Here is a 16,705-nt window from a genome sequence, read left to right as displayed (position 1 = left end):
CGACCGAGAAGAATCGTATCCGACATAAAAAGAATTCTAGAAACGAACGATCGTTAAAATAATATTATCGAAAACGATAATATTATTATATTGTATATAAAAACTTTTATTATTATATTATACATAAAACGAGATCGTTAATATAATATATAGATTTATTTAATATTTATTAAAATAATATTTACCGCAATTGGTAATAGCAGAATTTATTTTCTCGCCGAAAAATAAAAAACGATAATATTATTATATTATATATAAAAACTTTTATTATTATATTATATATAAAACAATCGTTAATATAATATATAAATTTATTTAATATTTATTAAAATAATATCTACCGCAATTGATAATAGCAGAATTTATTTTCTCCCCGAAAAATAAAAAACGATAATATTGTTATATAAATCAATCGTTAATATAATATATAAATTTATTTAATATTTATTAAAATAATATTTACCGCAATTGGTAATAGCAGAATTTCTTTTCTCGCCGAAAAATAAAAAGCGATAATATTATTATATTATATATAAAACGATCGTTAATATAATATATAAACTTATTTAATATTTATTAAAATAATATTTACCGCAATTGGTAGTAGCAGAATTTATTTTCTCGCCAATTAAAACATTTGTTCGGTGTTTACTAAAAATGTGAACATTTACAGAAAAATGGAAATGTATTTTTCTACGAGCACGATTTTGTGCAGTCCCTATGCAGAGTAGCGAGAGCACGGAGAATGTGGGAAAAGAATCAAAAGTAGAGAAGGTTTGTGGTGGATCCGGCTATGCCTGACGATGAGGTAATGTTTGCTACACGAGTCAAAGCTATCTAGCCAGCCAGAGAACGAACACACACACACACGAATCCGTGCTCGAGCTAGTTGGAGCCCCGTAGATAAAACCGGCGAGTGTATGGTACGGTACATTCCTAAGCTATATGCGTGTACGCTAAGCATGCGCGGACACATTCTTACCGTTATACTAAAACGTTCGATGGTTAAACTCGCTTTATAGTAAATAAACGAGAAAGAACGCTGGACGATCTTCGACGTGCGAATTACTTTGACGAATTTCTATCGAAAGAAATGCCACAAAAATACTCTCTCTAAATCCTTGGGAATTAGTCTTATAACTCGGTCACACCAGCATCGCGTGCACGGTCGAGTCGGTCAGAGTTCCGACGTCCGCGAAGAAGATAAAACGCGAAGATCTCGAGCAATTCGAACTTCAAACATCGAGCAAAATAAAAATCGACACGATAACGATACGGCAAATTCGATATTGCCGTATTCGATTTTTTTCTTTTTCCTTTCAAAATCGACGCGTCGAACTCGGCGACGTTTAAAGGTGGGACCTTAGGATTTCAAACTCCTCGCCTTGTAATATTGAATCGGGCTTCAAGCGAACGTTTTACATACATTAGGTTCTTACCGGTCCGAGCACTCGTATATAAATATTAGATCGGCACCTATTCGAAGTTCTTACAATTTCTGCATTGTACATTAATGATTTGCGATAGAAAAATGGAAAAATGGCGGTGGATATTTTTAAGCGAAATGGAGATTCCCATTGATCCTTTTTCATCGGCGTCTCGGTTCAGGCCGCCCAAAATATAGCGGATCTAATAATCATGGGAACGAATGGAATCAAAGTGCGAATTCGCGTTTGAGCGGTGCGCGATCGCGAACGAGCCGTTTCGGTGCGAATTTTCTGCGCTGTTCGCTGCCACAGGAACGACATAGAGGCGATGTTGATGCCGGCGGTTGGCAGTCATGACAACATGACGTCAACCGGCCGTGTGTTATTTTCGAAAGGGGACTCTAGCGATGCGCCGCCTGCCGGCGAGACCGTCAACTGCGAAAAACGGCTCGACAACGGCGTCGCGCAACACGCTATCGGGCCAAGAAACAACAACGGCGCATGATACAAGCCGCTGTGCCTCAGATTATCGAGCGTTATTCCTTGGGATTATTTAAATAAAATCGAAATCGGCCGACAAACGTGAATAAAAATTACCGGAGCTTCGATGTTTTTTTTCCCACAAATATTAAATGCTACGGAATCTTTTACATAACGTCGCTTGCCTTTTATTGAACTGTTTACCAGCGATTGCGTTGCTAGGGAATAAGTAGATTTTTCGCAAAATCATTTCCAAATGCAGTTTTTCATAATCTTGAATAATTTGTAATAATTTTAGTAGTTAGCAACAACGTACCCGGTGACATTAAATTCTTCTGACATTATTCTTTACGGATATGTACACTTTTTATCGAGACACAATGGCGTTCGACAAATTTTCGTGCTCTAAAATGAACAAGGTCTTTAAAGACGTTTTCAACCATTGGTTTTATAGGAGATTATTTTTTTAAGATTCAACTGGTTGAAAAATTAGCGTGAAAAGATCATATGTTCTTTACACGATTTACTTTTGGTAGACCAGTATCGAGATCGATTCATGTTTAAAATAATATATAATTAATCCGTTGTATTTTTCAATGATATAACATTTACCATACAAGTCCCTTTTCCACAAGTTTCCGATTCAATTTAATTAAGCGTCGCATGTCCGTCGTTAGGCAAGCGATATTTCTTCGAGAGCATCTTTGGATTTCGCGCTCACGATCCTGGAAGCTGGCTGAACGCTGGCTTTAGCGGTGTAAAGTCCGCGACAGATTAGGGGCGCGCTATCTCGTCGAGCGGATAAGATTGTCGGGGAGCGGTCGGTTAGACTCGGGTTTCAAGGACTCGCGAATTGTACTCGCCGCGAATTTCCCAAAAAAAAAAACACCTGGGGCCTCGCGTTTCTCTTGAAATTTTGATTTCTCCAACAAAATTGCCGTTATCGATACGATCGCAATTTGCTTTGCAAAAAAGAAAAAAAGAAAAGAATTCGGCGCGAAAAATACGCAGCCTTTTATCGGTAACTTAAACGAGCATAAACATAATTTAATCTCGGTAAAAGCACCACTATCCAATGTTAACGGGTAACGTGTTTATTTTCTGTGTCGCGGAACAGTAATTTGAAAGTTAATGCCGAGGCTAATGATGCACGCCGCATGAGGGCTCTATGATCTCTTGACGGGAGAAAAAAAGAAAAAAGAAGCAAAGCACCGCGCGCGATCTATACGGTGCCATTGTGGGCCGTCAGAAAGAATGACAAATAAGCGCTGTGCTTTGCGAGCACGATCGCACGCGGAGAGGGTTTTACCTTGGTCACGCGCCCGGGGAAAATGGACAAAGGAGCAAGGGGTGAAAGCAACCCCCGACGCATCCTCTCGTTGAGGACCAATGAGTCGCTTGTTCGCGTGCTACCCTCGAAATAATGTGGCTGTGTACACAAAGAATATACGTACACTAGACTGTCTACGCGAACAACAGATTCGCCCACAATCCCTCTAACATCATTATCGAAGCACTTTTCGCGTTTCTACTACTAACTCTCTAGACATTTGAGACAGATCATTTTCGCTCTTCCACCATCTTCAGCATCAAATTATTATCTTCCTACGCTAATTCGTGTACGAATTTTCCTTTGCGATTTCCTATTATTTTCATAATTACCTGAATTCAATGTTCGAGTTTCCGAGACTGCTGCGTGAAGAGTTTTTAAGACGATGTTGGCGGAATCGCGAGCAGAACGCTATCAACGATAATCCATTTGTAGCGAGAGCATTGAGGCGACGGGGCAATCTGTTACTTTTATCTGCTCTTAAAAGTACAGTCGAGATGCGCCTATGTACAGTGTCGAATCGTGCGGCACACATCCACTCGAATTCCCCTGTAAACGTACATGGCCCCGTATGTACGGGGTTCACGATAAATACAGTACCCTATATACCGCGGCAAGAAGAACCTACGGCGCCGGTCGGTCCTACATTAGGGGATGAATAAAGGAAGGTTTCCGAAAACGGAGGGTTGCTTCCCCCATTCAAGCGGTTCTCAGAACACCGCGCAAGTTGCGATTCCACCGTCCCGGCAGGATAGCCTGTTGGGAGTCGGGAAAACACTGTTGGCCTCCGCTGGGCTTGATTGGGAACCACGGAGACGTAATCTAGTAGGGCGCGCGGCATCTGCGGTGCCCTAAACGAAGGGTCCCGCGCCCCGAGCGCTCGGGGATCGTGGAAAAAGGAATGAGAGAGAGAGAGAGAGAGAGAGAGAGAGAGAGAGAGAGAGAGGGAGGGAGGGAGGGGGGATCAAGGTCGTACGGGGGATGGAAAATTGGAGAAGAACGAGGAGAGACGGAAATGTAGTTGGCTTCTTAGCGTTGGTCCGTAGAAATAAGAGATCGAAAACGAAGATGCGATATTTCAGCCCTTGAGGGGACCGCGGCCGCCTTAATTGGTTCGAGAGAACGCGCCGGATGCAGCGGCTCGTGTCGGAGGGAGCGGAACCGACTTTCCTTCCTTGCTTCCACCTCCGCCGGCCCTCGTCAAATAAATATGTACCTTCGACCGGTAGGAAGGCTGGCCGATTTTTGAGCGGCGCGCGAACCAACGAATCAATTTAAAGGGTTCCGATGGCGTTTAACCCTTTGCGGTCGAAGCTATTCGAATTCGAAATCCAAAACATGATTTCTGATCTACGGTAGTTCTATTTTATATAATTTATTGCGACTTATGCGCATGAAATTGAGCCTGTTGACAAGTACAATGCAATTTTAATAGTTTCTTTTTAAGTAGAAACAAGTTCGTTGCTCTTAGAATGATTTTGAAAAATGGTACACCAATTTTTAGTGGCGCCTCAGAGTCGCCATTCGAGTGCAAAGGGTTAAACGCCGCGGGGAACGTCTTTTTTGTAAAAAACGTTTGTTTTGGGTATGGTCAATGGATGTACAATTTTCGCGCTCAAGCGGTGACACCGAGGCATCGCCAAAAATCGTTACATCACCTTCCAAAATAACGCGTAACTGTGAAAGTACAACTCGCGCACGAGTCCAAGGATTGAATTTCACGTTCGCATAAAATGCGCTAAGTTAAATGAAACGAGGATACTGTCGGAAAAGATATTCTACATTTAGCGGTAAAATGGCTTCGAGCGCAAACGGTTGACTTACCTAGAAAGAGTTGCGAAGTTTTTTCGTGAGCATTTTTTCTTTGTAATCCTCGAGGAAAAATATAATTTTCTTTCTTGATCTTCGGAATACAACATTTTTCGAGAGATACCGTTTGAAAAATTTCATTCTGGCTTTGTCGTTTCTCAATCGGGCGATTGTTCAGGTTTAAACGTTTACGATAGAAAGCTACACAAATGCAGATACGCGTGTCGATATTGTCGACGCGGATAATAGCGTGAGACAGTAGCGAGAAAGGGTCGCGAATTGTATTAACAAGAAATCGAGAAGTTACCGAGAGAGCCGATTGCGGTCACTGACGTTGAGTTAACCAGTCGTGCCCGGCTAACAGGTGAGACACAACTGTTCGAAATCTAAAAAAGAGCCAACGGACGCGTTCACGCAGCGATTGACACCCTTAATCCTTTCAGACGTTTCGCGACTCTTTCGAATCGCGATGCTTCGAAACTGAACAACGAGCAAAAATGTTTCGAGACGAACGAAGGAACCGTGTGTCGCGCGCCCGCGACGGCAGTCGACGGGTTAATTTCCAAATAGAACAAAACGAGCGAAAAACGGCGTTTCCCGGCGAAAGCGGCGAAGAAAGGGACCAATCTGGCGCGAGAGACGGGAGAAAGAGAGCGTTCACCTGACTCTCGGTCTGTTCGCTTTTGTTACAACAAAATAGATTGTTCACTTTCATGCGAGGGCCAGCGTACAGCTGTAAACACGCGCGTGCACGTACACGTGGGTGGCTACCTTTGTCGTGTGGGAAGAAAGCCGTACAGGGGTGGCGAAAAAAAGGGGGGGGGCCATATGGCAGACAACGAGCCGGCACCCCAATGTGTGGGAGCCCCGGCGGGGATGCGCGGTGCGCTCTCCCTTTCACGTGTGCACTCTTTTTTTTCCCCCGCTCCGGGCGGATTTTTTTTTTTTGGATGCAGCATCTTCCTGCTTGCACGCGCGCAACGAGGACGGGCGGGCGCGCGCGCGCGCGCGCGAGCGCACGAGTCCTCGCGAATGGACGAACGCGGACGGGTCTCGTCGTTGATCGATGAAATTGAATCGGAAACCGCACCGAGAAATTCCGCTCGGTGCTCCCGGCTCGTTTTATTTCTAATAATTTCATCGGCATCGATGGGGCTTGACCGATCGACGGCCAGATAGCACGAGCCCTGCAATTATCCCGGATTGTTTCCCGCGGAAAAACGAAACCGGCGGTTGTTCACGGTTCTACGTGTGACGCGCGATAACGCTTTTGACATCCGCTTACTGACCCCCTTTCGATCATCGACCGACTTATTGCGTACGTACAACGCGCGTTCATTGTTCTTGGACGCGCCGTCTTTTTGTTCGGCCGTCTCGCCAGGCTCTGCTCGATACTCATTGGCGGGCAAATGGATTTATTTGCTGCCCAAAAACGATTCAGGGTTGTATCGAAGACTTGATAGCTTGCGAAGGGAGCGGCTGCTCGAACTTTGTAAAGTTCGCGGAGATCATTTTCCAATCGCGCATCATCTTCTTCACGGTTAGAACACGATTACAAGTTTTGCGATTGTAATAATATCTTGGAAGAAAAGGAGAATTCCATATTCATATATATTTATATTATATAAATATATATATATATATATATATATATATATATATATATATATATAATAATAATATAAAATATAATAATATATAATAATATCTATATATGAATATAGAATTCTCCTTTTCTTCCAAGATATTATATATTATTATATATAATTATTATTATTATTATATATTATTATATTTTATATTATTATATATATCTATATGTATATTCTATAATTTTATTAAGTCGCTCTAAAAGCAGCTGTTTCGTCTGAATTTGTAAAAGTGACAGTAAGACATTTATTCTGATCTTTAACGAGCGTCATTTAAATGTTCGCCGCAAGTAATATTTGTATATATTGAATAAATTACTCATAAATTTATCTTTACGATCCGAATAATCGTAAATGAAAAAGATCAGTCATTTCGACGTGTTCAGGTAAAGTTATTTACAGGTTGTTTCTAGAAATCGTCGCCGCGTGTCGGACTCGTCGTAGTATTGGCAATTAACACTTCTACGACCGCGCTGGAAAGCTCAAAAATTTTCATAAAATTAAAATATTTCATTCGATTAAACAACAATTATGAAGCAAACTCATACGGCATCGATTACTTCTTCAGCATTCGTACCTCTTGCAAATCTTAATAAAATGAAGCGATCGTTTTTAATTTTTCATTAATCGTCCATTCGGTCGTCAACCGACTGAATTTAAAACGGGGAGATCACCCCGTTCGGCTGGCTAAGTGTTAATGGCCCAAACAAATGGCGAACTGTGGCAATAGAGCGAGAAGAGCTTTCTGGTTCGACGAGAGCAAACGAGTAAAGAGATTCGAATCGTTCGGGATTATATTGTTAGAAGAGTTGATTGGCACGCAAATTAGTCGAAAGGGTGAAGCGCAACGTACAGGGAAGCACGGAGCCGGGAGGTACAAGTCTTCGGCGAAACCTGTTCGAGACGAGTGGGCGCGGAGAGCGAAGTTTATGATGTGGCCATCGTAGGACAGTCAAAGAAGGAGAGAATAAGATGGTTAGGTGGTCGCAGGTGCCTCCACCAGCCACGGTAAATAATACGCGCACGAGCGTAGAGCCCTGCATTCGCGAGTGCAGACGCTGATGAGTGGGTTGCTCCGCAAGGTGCATTTGGCGCGAACCCGGCGGGTTTCGCGTGACGAATTCTGGGCTACCTGTTGTGTGCATTGTGTCTCGCATGCGACGCGCGTCGATGGCACCCGCAGTGCTTTCGAAACTCTTGATTCTGATCGGAGCTTTGGGCTATCGGGAACGATATACCGTCGATGGCGCGGTGTCAAATGATGAATAACGGAAAGATATCGAGAGTCGACGACGGAATCAACGAAAACGAAAAAAGAGAAACAAATCTGAGACAGCTGAGCTATTTGGTTGTTACAGAGGAAAGAATTTGTTGCTTGATATTTTAGTCGGTAAGGGTTAAATAATAAAGAGCGAAAGTACAATTAGAGTTAGATCGACTCGCTCGTTAAATGAAACATGCGATAATAGATATAATGTACCGTGATTTATCACCGATATATTCGATAATATATATATTAATATATATTATATTAATAATATATATATATATATATTATATTATTATATTATTAATATAATATATATTAATATATATATTATCGAATATATCGGTGATAAATCACGGTACATTATATCTTCTATATATATATATATATATATATTAATATATATTCGATTATTCGATAATATAAATAAAGAAAAATATTCGTATTTTGTCCATTTTCTTTTTTTTTTCTTACACGTCGCTGGAACTTCGGTATTTCGCGCGACGCGTTTCTGCATCGAACCGGAAGAGCTCCCGGAATTGTTAACAATTTAAACAATTTCTCGAACGTAATCGAAAGCAACGAGAGTTCGTCCCGGTTTTTATTTCGTACGCACCGTTTGAAAGGTCGAAGGAAGTCAAACGTTGAACCGTGCGAAAACGTCAATTCGATTCACGGGAACGAGGTGTTTGACCATTTCCATTCTCGCGCGCCGAGTGATATTGTGTCGAGGAGAATTCCATTTACGACGACCAAAGGAGCACCTGATCCCTCGATTGATTCGAATTGCCCGAGATGAGGATATCGATAATGGCTGCGCCACGGTACGCCATAGACCGCGTAGTTCCGATGTTCTAAGTGACGATTCAACACGCGACTAACCCTTTTACACCCCGTCGACGCAGGGGCGAGGAATTCGATGCGGCGATAGGCGACGAAAGTCATCCGATTGATATCCGTGAGCCTCTAATTAAATGTAAATTGCACCCATTGTTATCGATTCTGTTCCGCGTGTTTCGCAACTGTATGCATCAACGCTGCCTGTACAACACCACACTGATACGGTTAAACATTGGGACAGATATGCGCGACCAGTGATTCTAGTTTTACTGAAATTGTTTGCAATATATAGTTGGCGTATTGAAAAACTTGCGGCGACTTGTTCAGACGAGCAAAACTCGGGTCAGATTTTTTTATATCGGTTAACTAAACCGTGGAGCTTTATGCACAAAAGATATTCGTTTATTCTTGGAACACTTTAGACATTATGAAAATAGGAAAATTAAATTAAATTAAATTGAATTAAAATTAAATTAGAAATTCAATTAAACTCTTCTTACCGTTTAAATTTTGCGTCGTTCTCCTCTTAGGGAACGCAGCAAGACTGCTAATAATTGTTCGACCTTGATAATTAACGATTTATTTCGACAAAAATTTGGATCGATAGAAACCTCTGTCAAAAACTCTATTTAAACAATTTTAGTCTATTTGAAGCATTGCTTACTTACTGCTTCGCAAAAACAAGAATACGTTCGAATTTTTGAGCTGACCAGTTGCCCTCGTGCGACGACTTCATGGGGCAATTAAAAAATTACCATACAATAACGCACAATGATATCTGTATTCCGAAATCTGTCTGTATTTAATGAATTGCTAAAAAAAAAACTTAAATATGGTTCGCGAACGTGGCGCCCGGAAAGAAAATACTAGGTCGAACAGCTTCCAGTGCGAAGGGTTAAACAGGAGGCAATGTTTAGCAAAATGCTGATGAAACGAAGCGCGGCGAAGGCTGGGGATTCCGCAGGTACTAAGTGAATCAAACCGCAGTAAAGACAGTGTTTCTTCGCGCTCGGGTCAATTGGTACCCGCGAGCTTTTTGAGTTAATCAAGTGACCGTCGGATCCACCCCCCGGCAGTCTTTAATAAGCGGAAACTTGGTAACCCTAAAATCCAGTGCGCGGCTACGAAAGAATTCATGATTCAGTCTCCCGGTTTCTCCGTTACTTGGGTCCCCGGTGAAAGGTACCCTAAAAATTATGTCCGCTACGGGACCGTGGGTCTCGCCTACTAGCGAGGACGGATACCTGGGCCCAGGTAGAAAATGCTGATCTTCGCCTCTACCCAGGGTCTCTCTCCTCGAACGGCTGTGCGTTTTGTGCCTTGATGAGGGTCGGACGTTGGGCCGCGTCAGAGGGATCCTCTGAAAGGTTCCCTTCGTTCTGACCAGCCGACAGTGGTTCTCAAACTCCGCACGCCGGCCGGCCCATTAAAATCCGCCTGGGCGTAAATCGCTGACAATTTGAACGGTTTCATTCTCTTTTCGATCTTCCGGAAAGTTCCTTCACCTCGCCCGGCGGATCGGTTTAACGGAAAGACAGAGGTTTCTCTCTCTCTCTTTCTCTCTCTTTCTCTAGCCCTTCGTCTTGCTCGTATCTCCCCCAAAAAGTTATCGATCCTGCGCCGGGGTCTGCAACAACGGGGGAGCCGATTCGTCGATAACGCCGAGATGAATCATACTCTCCGGATGTCGTTCTGCGGACCCTCGGGTCCGTTTTGACCTTGGGGTACGATTGTCCTATCTTAATTTCGATTTTCCGGAAGTCAATTGGAATTCGTGGATCCCAGTTGCATTGGGTTCATCGATTTTTCGTTTTTTATTTTGAAGTCCTTGAAATTACGAAGGTTATCTACAATTATTGATATCGTAGAGATACTTTCACCGAAAACCATTAGATAAATTTATTCATTCGAACTCATATTAATATGAAAATTGGAGTCTTGTAATTTTTAACGAGTATAAATAATTTTATATTGACTTCAACATCCGGTACGGTTAGCGTTAATTATAATACGCCGAAAGAAAAACGGCGAAAGATTTAAATAAATTCGGTCTTGTCGCTCTTATAGCGTTTAATGCTAAGTCAGTTTATGATTAGATCTATTTATATACTTTTCGTGGACATTTTCAAAATATCGATAGAGAAATCACTATGCATATTTAACTTTCAACACGGCTCAAAGAAAACCTCGGATCGTCCCCAAACATTGACTAAGTCAATGATCCGTTCGTCGAATTCTTCGGATGCGACGGTATAATCTTCGCGATCTTAGGTCATGGTTCGCGATGAGACAGCGTGGTACCCACCGCGGTAAATAATGATGTTTGGCACAATTTACCAGCTAACAGTATATCCTGGGCGTGTCGTGAATCGCGGAGGATCGGGTCATGCACACAGGGGCCCCGGGAACACGCGTTCTTGGCTTATCAAGATGCGAATAACGGATCGGATTAACACGCAATTATCGACGATTCATAACACGATTCGCACAAGTACGATGAGCGCGCGATTGCATGGCGAAGTCATTAGACGCGTCCGACGATAAGATTTGTTGCGGTCAACGATACCGGCCGTCCTTAACAAACGCCTCGATTGAAGTTTATCGCGTTATCAAAGTTCAGGACGACACCGGGGGCTGTCGGCGGATCTTTCAAGACCGAGGGCCGCGATCAATCATCGCGCGTAATGTAGAATTCAAAGGACTGTGCCATCGGGGAGACAAACAATGTCTCTACCATGCGGAACTCGGCCAGGCCGAAATTTCCCCTAATCCGGTCCTTTCCGTAACAACGGAACTGACCTGCGAAGGACGTCCTAAACGACTGTCCCCATCTAATAACTATAAAGGAATCGCAAAAGGTCTTATCCCATTATTGCATTTTAAAAGTTCGCGATATTATGCTGAATTTCGACGTGATATTGTTATGCCCAATTTTCGCAAATGTAAATGGTACTTTGGTATTCGACCTTTGAATGGTGCTCTGAGACTTTTCATGATCCCAGCGATATTTTTCTTCAAGACAATTCGTGATTATATTTTATAATAGACCTATAATATGATTATTATATATATATATATATATATATATATATATATATAAATAATTATAATATATAAAATATATATTATTATATTTATATATATTATATTATATATTATTATATTTATATATATTATATTATATATTATTATATTATAATGATTATTATAAATTATTACAAATTTAGCCTCGGGTGATATTTTCGAAAGATCAGCAGGATGCTGTTTCAGTGTTAATCATTTTTCGGCGACGTTGTCCGATAATGAGTTTTCATATCAACCATCGCCGGCCTGTATGAAAAAAAAAACAGTGGTTCATAATGTTTTCGGTATCCCAAAAAAGTATCGGGCAATAACCTGGCCGCGTGAGTCTAGCTTCGGGGATTAGGACTTCAAGGCCCCAGGTTGGCCCAGAGCCCCGCAGAGGAGGCTTCGGCACTGCGGCCCGTATTGTTGGATTCGGGGTAGGACAGCACAGTCCGTATATACCCTCGCCGGGTAGAGAAACGAGGGTTGGAGCCTTTTATGGCGAAGGGTCGCCGGTCGGCTATCGGCTCCGGCTCCTTTTGTCTGGCTTTTTGTCGAAGCGACAACGGAGAAATCCCCTTCGTCAGGCAGACGGTCGGTCGGTCGGTCGTGCCATGCCATACCATGCCGTGCCGTTTCTGCCTGCCTGCCTGTTTTCTTGCTTGCTTGCTTGCTAGCTTGCTTGCTTGGTTCCTAGCTCGCTTGCTTGCTTGGTTCCTAGCTTGCTTGCCTGCCTACTTGCCTGCCCGTTCTATGACGGACGACAGAAGGCCGACGTGTATCTCGCATCCCGTGAAGCAACTTTTACCAAGCTTGCTACTAGGAATCGAGACGCGTAGTGGAAGAGAGTGGAACTACGATCAGGCAACTCTACACGACTTTCCCCTGAAATCCTTCGGCCGCAGGCCGGGGAAACGGAGAATTCTTTCGGAAAAATTGGGTCGGAAGATCCGCTTTTTATCCTTTTCCTGAACAATGTCCGCGCTTTCTCCTGAATCTAACTTTTCGTTTCTTTTCTTCTCCACTTCGTCAAACTCTAACGAAAATTGTTAACAACGTTCCCTCGCTCCTCGCGAATTTTTCTGATCAAACTAAATAGAGTCGGCCGCGCGTCTCATAATTTTCGCCTCGAACAATGTCCACGCTCTCTCCTAAATCAATCTTCCGGTCGGTCTACGAAAGCAATTTCGTTGAAAATTCCCTCGCGAGATCCTTTTACCGGTAGCACCGACGAGAGCTGCACCGAGAGACCGTCGTCGGCTGCAAGTTCGCGGGAAACCAACGAAGTTGAAGCTAAGAAGTTTAAGATCTAACGTGGTTGCGTAATAAGGCGCGCGAACGCGGAGTAACCAGCGTCCGGTATAACGAGGAGGAAAATATGTTAGAAAATGGCGACGCGAGATGCGTGCCGCGGCTAAGGCCCGTCGTCAGAGGCGCGAGGAGTCCTCCGTTGCGCGAGGAGTCTCTCCTGCCGATGCTGGAACCAAGTGGAAGAGTTTACTGTTAGCCGGTACACGTATACATAAGTTATACGTGGCCGGAGCAAACGCCAGGATCGCAGCGATAGTCGTACGACCAGCCAACCAACCAGCCAGCCAGCCAGCCAACCAGCCAACCAGCAACACAGCGATCGCTAGAGATGCTAGGCCAGCAGAGTTGGCTGGCTGGGTGTTGGTGAAAGGTGTGGCCGCCTCGGCTACACAAGAAAACGAGAATGCAATATTCCGGCTGCTCGTACACGGTATCCACCGGCAAATACGCAGAGCAGAAACATTGCAGAAAGAGAAAGAGTGAGAGAGAGAGAGAGAGAGAGAGAGAGAGAGAGTGTGTGTGTGTGTGTGTGTGTGTGTGTGTGTATGCGAGAGGGAGAGAGTAGAGACTGGAACATCGGTTGTAATCGTTCTCATCCTGGTGGTTGGTCTGCTCCTCCGAGCTGATAGCATGCAAAGAAGGGGTAGAGGCAGGGAACGATATCAGCCGAAAGAACGACTCGGTGTACAGGTGGTCGAACCGAGTACGATCGAAGGAGTACCGCTTAATGGGATTCAACGACCTCTCATGCTCGTGTTCAGACGCCAAGTGTCATCCTGTTGGTCCTCCCGGGGGAAAGGTTAGTCCCGCTGACGTCCGATTCATTGGCCGCGATACCACGACGGAAGAAAATTTACTTCGATCCGAACGATATCCGGTATTCAACCGTGTCAAGGACTCCTCGCGGGAAAACCGCTGATTTCTCAGGCTGAATCCGATGGGGCCGATATATTGTTGCTACCTCTCTGTTCTACCTGGCAAACAAATACCATTTTTCGTAACGTATGCGCGGAGTATTTTCTGCTGGAAAGCAGCGGTCTCTCGCCCAGTATCTTTGTCAAAAATTCGAAATTTCGAGAAAAAAGAAGTATCTCGATGTTTGAACTTCCCACTTTTGAAATTTGTAAACAAGTTCTATCGATATGAAGTGCCCAGGGCGGTGAAATCCGTTCTATCGGAAGAATTTACACGACTCCCTTAAAGCGTTGTAATAAATAAGACGATAATAAACAGACGATATTTCGATGCGTGTAGAAGAGAGAAACGTGTGCATTGAAGTCTCTTAAATTTCAGTACAGAATATTGCTTTACGAGTGCATAAATGAAGAACATCGGTACGTTATTTCTCAGGTATTCAACTATTTTAATCGGTAAACATTTCACAGATCGCTTAAAATGTTTGTAATCGAATTTTCTTCGACTTTTCGGGGCGAACACTTCACCGTGCGCCGTTCCGTTTTAACTATAAACGATGTCCGTCGCGATGTACAATAAATTCACCCCAATTGTCCTTCTGTCTGTAAACAAAAAGGGACACTTAGGGAAGAGGAGATACGATTATTCGAGGCTCGCGGCTCGTCTTCACAGTTGCCGATCGTCGAATAATCGTATCTCCTCTTCCCAAATTGTCCATTTTTGTTAACAAGCTGAAGAAGAACGGGGGAGAATTTACAGCGTCTTTCCTTCCTACTGGTTCTTCTTTATTTTGGATAGCACGGCCAGATTTTTCGCCCGATAAATTCCATCGAAAGACGGAAGAACGCTGGTGGAAAGAAAATATTCGCCTGTAGCGGTACTGTCCTTGCACGATCGCCTCAAGCAATACCGGCCGCGGCCGTAACTGTTCCCGTATCCTGCCTCGGCTATTCCTAGCTCCGGTGCCGAGCAAACTGCAACTGCATTAAGGAGATTATCAGATATCGAACATGAAGAATACCGTGGAACACGGTGTCCGTTTCGACACTTATCGTGTGCACGCTCTCTCCCCTCACCCCTTTCTCTGTTGCGTTGCTGTCCATCGACAATATATCGGTAAGCTTAATTCGAAACCAACATAATGTCGTTGCATCAAAAAGTATCGTAGAGAGAGTGCGCGTCTGAAACAAATTTGATCGGCTAACAATAGCGGCCGGCTTAACGGGAATTCGACACGTAAACATGGTCGGGGTTCTAGCTGGGAGTAAATCGAGAGTGTAAGGAAGAGAGAAACCGAGTCACCCTTACAGGTGCACGGATTGTTCACAGTAAACCGACCTGACCCTGTTGCATATTGATTTGGGACAAGTGTAAAGCGTGTTCCTGTCTTTATGAGTGCACGACGACATCAACGGTTACACGTCTCGACCCGGCATGCATCGCATATGCGTGGAACCATACACACGTAGATAACACCGCGGACGCGTGCGCGCGCGCGCGTCGATAAAACGAAGTTCTGCGAAGTTAAATTAACCAGAAAGCGAAGTGCATACACGATAGATGCTCAAATACGCGCCTCAATTTGCGGAGATTCGGCCGAACAGGTCGGGAATGAATATTTGAATTGAAAATCACGGTTTCGTCGAAGTGGCACAAATTGTTTCAATATTTCAGCGGCTCGAGTGCGACAGAGGAATTGGACTACCCCCCTCGTATCTTAGAAGTTTCATTGGCCAAGTGACCGATGCAATGACAATCAACCGCGTCGAAAATCGCTTGCACAAGCCACGAGCCCAGTCGAAGAACACGACACCGAGCGTTCGTTGTCAGCACGTAAGTCCACGATCGAGGGCCATCGTGCTAAAAAAAATGCAATTTCGCTGCGATACGAATCGTTTGAAGATAAATAGAGAAGTTCATTTTCATGATAATCGTAAAATAAACGGATACTCGTCGCTGCTTTATTCCTGCGTTTTTAAACAGTACATCGAAATCGAAGTTGCACGGTCGCTTTCACCGGAAGCAGCGACGCGCCTAAGGGCCGAATTCGCCGATTCCGTTAATCCTCGGTGGCACGATACTGGCGCGACTGGAAATCCTTATAATTTAGTGCAATTACACGTAATTATACGCAACAAGGAAAATGTGGTCTCTAACTCTTTCGCTATTGTACGTTCTGTGCCACGAGTTCCATTTTCTTCAATCTAATCTGACGCTAAAAATATTAGCCGACCACATCCTGTATTTGAAACCAAACTGTTTTTAATATGTACGTTCGGATTTACTTATCGTCCGAGTTAGCATTGGGATCGGGCAGAGACCTTACGCCGTGCCCTTATTAGGCATCGTAAAGGACGATCAGGATTGTGTCAGGACTGTCGGGGAATCGTCGGGACACGTTCTGCATAAGATGATTGAACGCGAGAGCGTCGGATTTACAAGTGTCAGAGGGTCTCGATAGCGAAACCGGGGGCAAGCAAAACAACAAGCCAACGCTGATACGAAAATAAAATCTATCCGAGTAGTGCACGACGCTGGCGGCCCGTTCCGACGGCGCAGCCAAGGTTACGTGCGACGAAGCAACGAGTCTCCTCGTGAAAGTCAAATTTGT

General features: G+C 43.8%; 1 protein-coding gene across 2 annotated transcripts in view; it reads right to left on the bottom strand.

Moving 5' to 3' along the window:
- The window catches only part of tara (SERTA domain-containing protein 2 taranis), a 52,195-nt gene that overhangs the window by 12,151 nt on the left and 23,339 nt on the right, over window positions 1-16,705 (bottom strand). The window lies entirely within an intron of this gene.

The sequence above is a fragment of the Megalopta genalis genome, chromosome 6, assembly GCF_051020955.1.
Source record: "Megalopta genalis isolate 19385.01 chromosome 6, iyMegGena1_principal, whole genome shotgun sequence".
In the NCBI taxonomy this organism is placed as follows: Eukaryota; Metazoa; Arthropoda; class Insecta; order Hymenoptera; family Halictidae; genus Megalopta; species Megalopta genalis.
This window is presented reverse-complemented; position numbering and strand designations above follow the sequence as displayed.